The following is a 13295-nucleotide window of genomic DNA, read 5'->3' as shown; positions in this document are numbered from 1 at the left end:
GTCGCATTGACTAATTGGTTGATATTGAATACCTTTTCCCACTGTTAAATTTTCGCCAGAGTTTGTATGTAATCTAGGCTGGGATCGTACTTGATCGAAGTTTTCATTTCCGTAAAGTTGAAGATTTGTGTAATTTTCTTGACGTTGAACAGACTGCATAGTGTTTTGTTTGCGTCGCACGGCCTCGGTGATAACTTCTTGTATTTTTGCTCGCACTTCCAATTTTTCTAAACAGTCCATGTCCGTAAAATAGGGCAGCAGACTCATTAAAAAATGATAATCGGGGTTACCTGTCATATCAACATCTTTCTTAAATTCCTGCTCTAATAAATCTAGTTTCTTTTGCTCTAATTCCAAGTAATGTCTGTCGATTTCGTTTTGTGCAGGTCTTTTTTTATTACGATATGTTGGTGTTGCGAATGTCTTTCTTTGCGTTGTACAAGATGAAGGACGTGAAGAGCTAGTTGATGGTGATGAAGGTTCATGTTGTATGGTATCTGACTCTTCATTATTAACGTTTTCTGCAGTTTGTTCTTCATCCTCACTATCGGTGTTCTCGGGTTCCTTCGAGAGGTTGCCAGTTGTTGTACTTGGAAGCATGCTATCTTTTACAAATAGCATCATATCAAAAAATGGCCATTTTAACTTATAATTGTCATTTTCTGAGCCGGAGCGTTTTTTCGGAATTTTATGCAGTTCAACCCGAAACTTATCTTTTAAATTTTTCCACTTCCCCTTCGCAGCTTATCCTGGAAAGAATTTGTATTTAATTAGTTGTTATGATATTTCAGGTTCTTGTCTACAGGACTCTCATTCCGAAATTTAGCAACAACTCTGAGAATGGGAGTTTGTACCGTTAGTAAAATTGTTCATGAAACATGTGAAATAATATGGAATGAATTTGTTGACGAATTCATGCCAGTTCCTAGTCAAGAGCAATTACAAACTGTAGCAGAAGGATACTACAGACGTTGGAAGTTTCCAAATTGCGTAGGGTCAATTGACGGCAAGCACTGCCAAATAAAATGCCCACCAGGAAGTGGTTCTCGCTATTTTAATTATCTGAAGTATTTCTCTGTGGTCTTACAAGCAGTAGCTGATGCTGACAAAAAATTTATCACAATCGAGGTTGGCGCCAGAGGAAAGCAAAGTGATGGCGGAATATTTTCATCTTCGCAACTCTTTAATTTACTTGAAAATAAGGATTTAATATGCCGCCAGACAGAGAACTATTTGGTACAGACATTAAAGTACCTCATGTTTTAATTGGTGACGAGGCATATCCGTTGAAGACTTATTTGATGAGACCATATCCTTCCAGAAATCTCGATCCCGTCAAAGAAAACTTCAATAATCGCTTGTCAATAGCTAGAAAATGCATTGAATGTGCTTTTGGCATACTACGTGCTAAATGGCGTATCTTGGGCAAGGATATCGAAGTTAGCCCAGAAAAAGCGGCAAATATAGTAAAATGTACGTGTATTTTACATAATATTGTGAGACATCGAGATGGCAATAGTGACTTACATTACTGTCAAGAGGTGGTACATTATTTTCCAGAAAATCAGCGTGAAACAGAATGGTTGCCACCTCCTCAAGAAGGACACGGAGGAGCTCGTAGAAGTTCAGCACGAGCGAAACAGATACGAGAATCTTTTGCAAATTACTTTGTAGATTTTTGAACGACAAAAAAATATACGTGTATACTTGTACATTTAAGTGTTTTTTGACTAACCTGATAATCCAATACATGTGCCAACATCTCCCCATAACTTTCTTGTTATCTCCGTTTTTTTGTAATCTGGGTGTTGATTATTCCATAATACCGGTTTTGTTTGCACTTCCGAAATTAATATTTCACGACAACTATTCGAAAATTTTGCTTTTGAACACATTTTTGCGAAAAACTTCAAAACAAATAGTCACATAACCTCAATACGTGCTGCGACCGCTTGTATCTATCGCTCATAATTCAAGTCGTGTTGAATGCAAATGTAACGCACATCCACCGCTTAGCGTTACCGCTCATCGCATTGGTTTAATATACACAGCACTGTTCCATTTGCAGGTACTTGAATTTTTAAATACAACGCTCATCGCTCAACGCTCATCGCTAATCGCTCGCCAATATAAACGCGGCCTAAGAGATCAGTACCTCTTCCGCTTTTCTTTTGTGCGCATTCTTGCATACAATTATATTTTCTTCTTCCTTTTCGCTAGCCATTTTTGTTACTCATTCGTTTATTAACATTTTCCTTTTGTTGTTATATTTTGGTGTGTAATTAAACTCTTGTTATATCAATTTTCTTGGTTTTTTATTCTTTATTTTTTTTAATTACCGAATCGGCACCGGTTTTTATTGTTACCGTTATGGCGGAAACACACGCTGATGTAGTTGTGGGAGATTCGAAACGCCAATGATATAGATCTGTAAGACAATTGCAAGAAACCTGTAAAAACAATTATGTAAAATAAATAATATTAATTTGATAAAGTTATTTAAAATAAAGTCTATGATATCTTTGTGGCACAAACATGTGAACGTCACATTTCTTTTAATTAATTCTTTAATGTCAATTCTAATGTCATTTCGGTTCGAGGATAACCATACATTTCTTTAAGTGAGTTAAAAATTTGATCTTTAGTTGTTAAATTTCTACCAGCTATTACTCTAAGCGGCTCGCCTTCGAGATGAGTTTTTATTATATCAGTTAAAAATGCCTCATCCTGATTAGCCTTATGCCTATCATAAAAATTACCACAAATCGAAAGAAAAAGAGGTAATTCTCTAGAATCACCGGTAAATTTTAACTTTTAGAATCAAACTTTAGATTAATAAAATTTATTTTAATCTTAACTTACAGAAGAAATAAGATCTTCATTCCTTTGTTCTTTTGTTCTTTTTCTTATCAGCTGGACTGCTTGCTGACGTTTGGCGTTGGTTGGGTGCGGTTTCTTTGTTTTGCGTCTTGCTTACGTTGGGCGTTTCTTGGGTGCGGTTGCTTCGTTTTCTTTCCCCAGGGTTGAGGGTTGAGTCTTCTTGCCAATTTTCCTTTGTCGTCTGGTAGGTTTTTCTTTTACCATGCAAACCGTTGACACGGACCTCCCAAAAGATGTGTTTTTGTGAATCAATGATATCCTGCTGACTGCGCCAGTTTTGTTGTCTTCGCGTGAACTGACAATTCGACCCAAGTGTTTCCCAAATAAAAGATTAACAGAATTTGATGTAGCCTTTTTATTTAAAAAATCACTTCCCCTTTTTATATAAGTTTAAACTTAAATTTACTAGACGACGGTTCGGTAACAACTGCTCTTAAAAACTACGAAGAATTGCATAAGGTAACTTGATACTTAATACGATAATAAATTTAATGCATACTACGGGAATGCACTTGATGCATTCGACGGTCGGAATTAAAACTAAGAAAGAAATAATTGTCGCAACATAACACGCGTCCCGTATTTGTGTTTTGAAGATAATAAGATCTGTAATATTAGCGAATTACGACGATAAAAGTAGGACACGACGCTAGTCATTTTCGAATTTATAGGGACTATTTACGGCAACTGAAACAACCATTTCTAAATTTCTTTCCGTAAATGACGTCCCTGGTGATGTAAAAATGCTGTTAAATTTTGAAAATGTCCGTTCCGCATTGCAACTGGTTAATACAGCATAATTAAAATATGGACGTAAAGTTTCATACTTAAATTTCTGTTCTTCACTTATATTTTGTTTTGCAAATTGTTCTAAAATGTTTAAATCTGGGTTCCGATTAAGTACGTCCCGAATTTTATGATTAAATGATGTACAGAATTCACCTGGAAATTATTTCAGTTCCTCCTAAGGGAAGCCTAAAGTATTCACCGATTCTTCAATCGAAAAGGCTTGTTTTTGAAAATATTTTATTTTGCTCCTGCAAATCTGGCATTTCAATCAGTTCTTTACATTGTATAATGCTTGTGGCATCATTTTCGAGCTGTAAAATGCAGTTTGTGACGGTTTCAAAATAATCTGCACAAAAAATGCAAGCTTCAATCCATGTTCCACAAGGAGTGATTACGGTGTAATGGTTGGTGATGATGGTGTAAAATGATAGGATCTCCGGGTTAGAATAAACGCATAATAGCTTCTCTTAATTACTGCATTTATTGACAACACTTAAGTTACACGACCTTTCAGTAGCTTGAGCGTGCTCTCTTTCCGAGCGATGACCGCCGCTACACAATACCTAACGTGCGTGATTTAGTGCTTACTATTAACTATCTTAACCTACTTAACAATTTGTTATTATTCCACTACACCTCCTAACCGCTCGAAAAAAAAAATTTTCTTATAGACTAATTTTTTTACTTACTTCAATACATTTACCATTAACATTAATTTATTTATTTATTTAAATGGGACGCAAACAGAGTTAACTCCCAGCGAAGCGTCCACTATACAAATTAATGACGGATTGTCGGACTTAATTGTAAATTAATGATTTGAGAAGAAAAAAACAAAATAAAACAAAACAAGAAAAAAATGTAGTACTAACAAGAAAAATTAAATTCTAATGACCTGAGACATTAACGCCCACGCCACGCAAAAACCGCTTAAACGCAGCCAGTGAGGTGTTGAACATATCAATATTTCCACAGTGAGAGTCAAATGAATGCATTAATCTCTGAAGAGGTGAATTGAAGTAGGCATTTGTATTCGAACGATCAAGTCTAAACATCAGACCACCCCTAGTCCGGTTGGGAGGAACGTAAAAACGTAACCCACCAACCAATTCAGGCGAATTAATGAAGCCATTGCAAAGTTTAAAAATAAACAGTAAATCGTAACACAGCCTCCTCTGTTGCAGTGTTTGAAAACCCAGCACCCTGCACCGCATAAAGTAATCGCAATAAGGTAAATTTGTTTTATAAGATAGGTATCGCAAAAAACGACGTTGAACTGCTTCGATACCGTCAATGTAAACGTGGTACTGGGGATTCCAGACGGTGGACACATAGTTAAGTACACTGTTCACGTGCGTTAAATACAGCAATCTGATGCAATTAATATCTGTGAAAGGGCGGCAGGTTCGAATCACGAAACCCAACCTCTTCAGAGCTTTGGAAATAACGGATTCCACATGTAAATTAAACGATAATTTGTTATCAAGAGTAACCCCCAGATCGCTAATATGATTTGAATTTAATTACTACATTTGGTGAACTAACTTTGAGAAATGCTTCCCTCATCAAAATTATTGTTTTAAAATAGTGTTTATCAATAGAGGAATTAGTTTCTTGGCGATGCTTCAGCAGGCTCGGAAAGTGAGACAATGGGTGGTATGAATAAAGGAGAGTAAAACCTTATACTCGCAAAATTTCGAGCATTTGCTACATATTTTATGAATAAAAATGTAAGTAAAAGCTTTTACTCAACACTTTCCTCTGAGCATGAGCATCTACTTACTTTTAAGCATATGCTCCGATTGATATGAATAAAACGGAGGTTTTGCTTCACATTTTGAGCATATGCTCGATAAAATGTGCATCTAGTTCAGTACTAGATGCACCCTTTCAGTGGTCGGTAATAATGGCAGAGTTTATTAATTTACGGGCAGAAAAACATTACAAAGTACGAAGAGGAGCTGATAACCGAGATTTTAAATCACTTTACCGGTTTGAGGAAGAAAATTTGCATTACATTGCAACACACTTTATGGGCGAGAACAACGAAAGAAGAGGAGGTGCTCTTTCGTCGGACCTTAAAATTAAGATATTTTTACGGTATATGGCCAATCCTGGTTTCCAAACTGGTGTTGCTGAAGAATTGGGAATTCATCAGTCGACAGTATCAAAAACAATTACGTTCGTGATTAACAAAATACTCGAAAAAGCTCCTTTATGGATCAAATTTCCGTCAACGTTGAACCAAGTAAACGAAGCACAGGAGAGGTGTTATATGAAATAAAGATAAAATTCTTGTATGGCAAGTCTTTTTCCTACAATAGCCCTTAAGAAAAATCATTTTATAAAAATAACAAATATCCCTTAACAAAAAACATGTTTTGTAAATGTAATCTTTGCATGGAATCATATCATATTGTTAGTACCAAAGTATCTATCTAAACCAAATTTATTATTTCTTTAAAGCACTGCGTACCTAGGTACATCATTATCGTTTTCGTTTCCATCAGGCTCATAATAAGAGCGACCGGTATTGGATTTTTGCATCATTTCTCGATAATACTGCCTTTGAACACGAGTGGTCTCCAATTGTTCGATAAGTACCAATCGTTGCAATTCCTGAGTAGTGAGTTTGGAAGTTTCTTCTGTTTCATATGTTTCTAAATTCTTCTTCGTTTGATGTTTTGTAGGTCGAGGTGGCACAAGGGAAGCTATTTGGGGACTAAATTCATCCGTCTGCTCAGACTCAATATAGAAGATGATAAATCTTCGTTGTTTTTGTTTATTTTGGTGGTAGGAGGTCCAATACTTTTTGCTCCTATAATAAAAACGGAACATATTTAGCCATTAGTTTAAAATTATGAATGAAAATAACTACCTATTTCATATTTCGTACAAATTTTTAGTGTTTCAAAGAGCCATTTTTTATACATCTAGTTAGGTAAGTTATGTAAAGAATTAACTTTAACAAAGTTTTATGAATATATACGTGATACATATATTTGTATAATATAAACAGGTTAAATAAAATACATACTTACCAGGAATTTTGCTTATAGTCGGATTATCCTCTCCATCCATTAATTCGTGCAAAATTTTTTCCCACTGGCATAAAACGATTTTTTTATTCCCGGTTTTGTTTTTGTCCACTTTGCTTTTTAGCCTCGTTTTCATATTGTTTACTTTTTTCATCAATTGAGAAGAGGTTAATGGTTTTCCCAATTGACGTTCTAGCTCAAGAACTGATTGCCTCAAGGCTTCATCTTTCAATGTTTTTTTCTGCGGAATTTGTGTTTTCCATAGAATTTCCGGCCTTTTTTGCAACTGCAATGCTACTAGCAAATTGTTGCTTGATACATCGTCACCATTTTCTTCTGCCGACATTGTTGTCTTACAAATTACTGGTTTATACAAAGCATTAAACTTCTAAGGGTATAATTCAGTATGTTAGGTTAGGTAAATAAACACAAACATCAAATACTAAGAGCGTAAGTATAACAACTGCGGCACCGATTTATACAAGTCACGACGAGTTAGACGAGCAAATCCTCATTTGATCTAAGCAGATGCTCATAAGTAAAAGCAAATCATTATTCATACAAATCGGAGCAAATGCTTATACTCGGACCTTTTACTTTCAGCATAAGCTTATAGCTGCTGCTTATACTTAAGAGCATTTGCTCGCTTTTTATTCATACCACCCAATGTTTCCCTTTCAAAATCCTGAGCAAAAATGGATAATTTCGAATATTATTACTTCTTCTAACATCTAAAAAATTAAGTTTCCTTTCCCTTGTAGTTTACGATTAAGCTGATTTAGATGAGACGTAACGTCTACCATGAAATAAAAGTTTTGGATCTACTGATTTTCTGTTAGTTCTGGATAGTGAACGCCCTTCTCAAGGAGAAATGCTTTAATTTCCGGAAAAAGGGACGCGAAACGTTTTAAAACGTTGCCTCTTGATAACTAACGTACCTTGTTATGAAGCAGAAGGTCAGCGTACTCACTCTCCATTTCAAATAAAAAATTTCTGAATTGGCGATGATTAAGAGCTTTAGCTAAAATGGAGTTGATAATGGTAATCACTAATTCCATAACTTTACAAATTTCATCCGGAAATGTTTGCGCACAAAGCGGTTCTTGGTGAATCATACAATGGTAAACAAGTATCTCGTGATTAATTCTTTCTTTTAAAATAGCAACAAACCCTTTTCTTACGCCGGTCATACTTTTGGCCCCATCTGTTGAAATCGACACAATTTTATCGAGGGGAATATGATGTTTATCCATACACTCAATTACAGCATTTGCGATATCTTCTCCACGCGTCTGACCTTTGAGTGGCAAAATCCTAAAAGTTCTTCTTTAGGGCCTGAATGAGACATAAATCTTACAAAAAGTGAAACTTGCGCTGTATCATTTATGTCACAAGACTCGTCAACTGCTATTGATAAAGCCGAAACCAATTTCAGATCTTCGATATGCTGGGTAGTTATATTCGAACACATTGTTCTATTGTTCTAATTGTTCTATCTTTAATGGTTTTGGCAGACAATGGTAACTCTTTAATTCTTTTCAGAATATCTGCTTTGTTCTTAAAATCCCGAAATAGCTCTTCGGATGCATTTATAAAACAATTTTTTATGTATTCGCCGTCTATGTACGGTTTCCCTGTACGGTTTCGCAATCTCTTGGCTAACAACAAAACTTGCCATATTAATATTGCTGGAAGATTGCATCCAGTTATTAAACACAGAAGTTGACTCTTCTGAAGTTCCTCAACTGCTTTCCTCCTTGCATCACCGGTAGGATATTTAGTGCTAAATGAAGCGTGGTTTCTTGTAAAGTGTCTCTCTAAATTTGACTTCTTGTTGTGCGCGAATTTCTCCTTACAAATAAGACATGTCGGTAGTCCATTCATGTTTTGAATAAACGTAAAATTCTCGGTCCACTCAACTTTAAATTCGCGGTTTTTCATCTTCCGTTTTTCTTTGCTTTTTTTTGGTAGTCATGTTAATTGGGGTGCCTAAGACAGGACAACGGTAGATAAGACAAAACTGTTCACCCTGTTCACCCTGCAACTGCTGGTCTGTGATGTCAATTTGTACCCCCACTACTTTAGAAAAAGTGTGCGCGCGCATGCTTGTGGTACTTTTGTATCACACCGGAGTACGCCGTGAACATACGAACCATTTCCGAAAACTAATGAAATTAAACTCGATGTTTGTTACGTATTTTTACAACAATATAAAATTTTAATTACCTATCTATCTTTTAACTTAAACAAAAAATTATACATGTTCTCGATTGATAGAAGAATTTTAATTTATCAAAATAAGATGTAATTTTTTTCGTACTAAGTTTTTTTTTAAATGAAAATATTATTGTGCCTTCCGTGGATATTTGTGCCAGAGCCGCACTTAAGGAGCTAAAGTGCGGCTCTGGAGCCGCACTTTGCCGACCACTGGTTTAACCCATGCAATCAGTATTCGTTTTAGGTAAGCAAACATCCACATAGAGAATATTTATGACTTACCTTTCATGTATCCAAAAAATATTTAATATCTTCTTTGAAGTATAAGGAGAAGAAATTCATAGCAGAGATAACGGGTCTTTCATTAAGCGCTTCCTATTTTTAAAGTTAAAAAAAACAAAGTGTGTGTTAGATATCATCGAAATTTTTTATTCGTTTGAAAGGCCTATCGATGCCATTATGTGTGGAATAAAACAGCGGGTAAATGTCCTCCGCGGCTTCGCTGGGTGGCGCGCAACCCAGATGTCCAAGAAAAAGAAAACAAATTTTATTCTGAACCCTTAGTACATAAAATAAAATAAATAAGAGTAATGGTATCAATACATTTATACAGGGTGTTAATAAACAAACTTTACACACGCTGGCAGGTGATAGTAGAGATAAAAACAAGAAAAAAATCCTAATACACATAGGTCCAATACTCATTGGTTTTCGAGATATGGAATTTTTAAATTTTCATTGTCAGCTTTAAATTTGAATGCGATATCGCGTTACCATTAACGCGATAAAACAACAGCCGCAGAAACTGCATGTCAATAAACATTTTGTGACTTATTCTTATTTAAGCTGGCTTATTTTCGCAATGGTTCAATTCACATTTGCGGAATACGCCGATATGCAGAAAAAAATCCTAATACACAGGTCCAATACTCATTTATTTTCCGAGATACGGCTTTTACAAAAAAAAAAATTACAACACGCAACGCATTTAGCACACTCGTTATCGCGGAAGATTTTCAAACTGTCGTCCTTCCTCTTGTAAACAAAGTTGTACTCGTTGTCGAAGAGAATTACGCACTCGATTGAAAGCAGTTTGATTTCTTAGTTGCTGGCAACCGACTACTATTCTCTGCCAAAGTTCATCTTCTGTATAAACTTCCGTGGCATAAACAATACCTTTTAAATGTCCCCAAACAAAAAAATTCATTGGCGTATTGGACCTATGTGTATTAGGATTTTTTTCTTGTTTTTATCTCTACTATCACCTGCCACCGTGTGTAAAGTTTGTTTTTTAACACCCTGTATATATACATACAATATACGGGGTAGAATAGGGCTACCGACCAGGGTCTTTCTGCCCGTGAACCTAGATGTTCAATTTTGGCTGAATTTGACCGATGATATGGATTATGTTGGCTTGCAGGGCCGATGTTATTTGTCGCATAGACCTGCAACTGAAGAAAACCCCACAAGAATATGTCTAAGGGGGTCAAATCGTTCGATCTTGGTGGCCAGTTCACATCCCCTCCATGTAAAATGACCCTGCCCTGAAATTGCTTGTGCAGAATATCCAATGTGACATGAGCTGTGTGGCACGTAGCGCCGTCCTGTTGAATCCACATGTTATTGATGTCCATATCGTCCTAAATTCGGAAATTTTGTTTACTGACGCACCCATTCATCCAGAAATGGGCATCGTCGCTGAAGATGATTTTTTTATGAAAATTAGAGTCAGTTTCCAACAGCTCCAAGGCCCATTTAGTGAACACACGTCGTTATCTATGGTCGTTTATCTTCAGCTCCTGGGTCAGTTGAATTTTGTACGGGTGCAGGCCCAAGTCACGACGCAAAATTCGCCTAGTTGTGGGCTGCGAAAGGTCGAGTTATTGTGAGTGACTTGTTTACTGAACCAGTAGCGTCAAATTTATTCACCACACTACGAATAGTCCTCTAGGTAAATCTTTTTCGGTCAAGTTCAATTTCGGCACAGTCTTTTTTATACCTATGCTAAATTCGATATTTTTTTGCGCCTTCGACGTAAGGCTATCTGAGAAACAGCTTAGATCTTTGCTGGGCAATTTTTTAAAATGCCATTCAATTGATTCTAATTTAAAAATCACTGGCCATTCACTTAAAATTTCGTTGATAGTAGGCGGCGGCTTAACAATATCATTAAGGAGCTGCCTTTGCGCTGGATAAGTTTGTTCAAGTAAACGGAAGAAATCTTCACCAGTATCCACCATATTATTTAAAAGTGTCCTTATTTATAGGTATGTTCGCATTAGGATCTATATTTGGTTGCCATTGCAACCTTTTTGTCTCTTAACATTTTTTCCTGAAATCGTTAGTTTGTTCATAAAAAGATAAAATAATACACAAGCTCAAGTGAATTAATTCAGATTGGTTGTTATTAGTAAAAAAAATGAAGTTATGTCTAATTGATCTCAGCATTATTTTATTTTTGGTGATCAAACTAACAATTTGTTAGTTGTAAAATGTCAAGAGATAAGAAAGTTGCAGATTTTTTCCCCTAATTTTAGAGGGCTGTAATAGTAGAGGGAGGAGAAGTGGTTTTCACCAAAAAGTTATATGAAAGACCCCCCTTAATTTTCGCTGAAATATCACCCTTAAAATCTTTCGCATTAATTTAGACACACCCCTGTATATTTGAAAGTACAAACCTGTTGAACATTTTTTTTTTTATAATAAAACAACTATAAATTATTTCTTTTTAATTTTTATTAATTGTTGGTCAATGAAAAAAAAAACGTTTTTAACCAAACTAAACAACACGTATAGGTTAACTTTTAATGGCATTAAAGCCATTATATGAAGTAAAATTAACAAAATAAAATATCTATTGCGACCCGATACTTAGAATCGAAGTTTTAATTTTCATGAAAAAAAAAACGTAATTTTCATACAATTTAACAGATAATTTTTACTTTTATTAGTGTATATTAAATATGGAATAGTTATAGATCTTTTAAAAATGTGGTGCCGATACCGATATTATATCGGCAACTAAAATATCGGTATCGGCAAAAAAAATCAGTATCGGCCGATCACTAATATTAGCATTTTACCGTCTTTCTCTATTTAGCAAAGCAGCTGAAGCATATCCGTAATAGGAATTTGTAAATTAATTTTCAGGGTAATATTCATATTATTTTAACATTTAGAGATTGGAAGTATTTTTGTTATAGGATTATTTTGTAATAGTAAAACAAAGAAATGTTTAATTTTGGTGAGCAATGGCGGTCAAAATATTAAATAAGATATGTAAATAATAATAAATAATAATTAATAAATTAATGAATAATAATGTATAATAAGCCTTTTATTTTATAAAATTTTTATTGGTGGCTAAATAATATAAGTTTGTTCAACTTCTGCCTTGCAGGAGGACCCAACATTTTCTCATTGTACAATTTGGCTAAATGGTACATTCGAATTTTTACATAGGGTTTTATAATTGTTTTAATCAAAAAATATGGATGTTCGTCCATATAATGATTTTTTAATGTAGGAAATAAATTATCAATATTTCCTGATGTTTTTTCAAATATAGTTTGTTACATTGTTTATAATGTTTCTATCGCTTGGAATTTTATTTTCCGTTATTTTTCTAATTAATGTTTCTGTGCTCATACACAAAACGACAACCTCGATTGCTAATACCATCGAGGTGCTCATACACCTCGATGGTATTAGCAATCTAAATGAAATTGTTTGAAATGAATTTGTTCATAACAACATAATAATTAGTGCTGTTTCAATAGAAGGAATTTATTATTTACCCTTGTTTTTTAACCCTTAATTATACTTATATTTTTTTAAATTTTTTTTGTATAATACTATTACTTTGTCGTATATAAGGACATTTTAAATATATATTATCAAAAACTAATAAAAGTTACGAGATAATCCGCGTTGCCATATGGCAACGCTAAGAAGTTACACTGCTATTAGGATGTCAATTATTAACAAGGTTAGAGCAAAACAAAGAAAATTCCATTTCAATCATTTTTTATTGATACACATTTTTCTCACTACAGTTCTCACGCTTTCCACTATTTCTTGCTGTCTTCCTTACATTCCGTTTCCACTTACTAGGAACCCTAATCCGCTTTCTTCCTTTGGACGAATCACCTGTATCAGTATTGTTGCCGTTTTGTAGAGAACTGTCACTGCTATCACTGTTTAGTGTCACTGTGTAGTCTGGGTCAATGTCCAGACAACATTGATGGATCTAAATCCACCATTCTTTTAGAACATAGGACACGCTCGACAACACGTTTTATAGGTTAGGACCGTTTACGTTTGGTGTAAGAACCGGCCATGTGCTGCACATGGCCTGTCATTGCCACG

The 13295-nt window shown here is 35.0% G+C and overlaps 1 protein-coding gene across 1 annotated transcript in view; it reads left to right on the top strand.

Moving 5' to 3' along the window:
* LOC111414325 (uncharacterized) overlaps nucleotides 1-13295 on the top strand; it is a 190907-nt gene that overhangs the window by 132627 nt on the left and 44985 nt on the right. The window lies entirely within an intron of this gene.

The sequence above is a fragment of the Onthophagus taurus genome, chromosome 11, assembly GCF_036711975.1.
Source record: "Onthophagus taurus isolate NC chromosome 11, IU_Otau_3.0, whole genome shotgun sequence".
NCBI classification, from domain to species: domain Eukaryota; kingdom Metazoa; phylum Arthropoda; class Insecta; order Coleoptera; family Scarabaeidae; genus Onthophagus; species Onthophagus taurus.
Note: the sequence above shows the minus strand (reverse complement) of the source record. Positions and strands in the feature narration are given on the sequence as shown.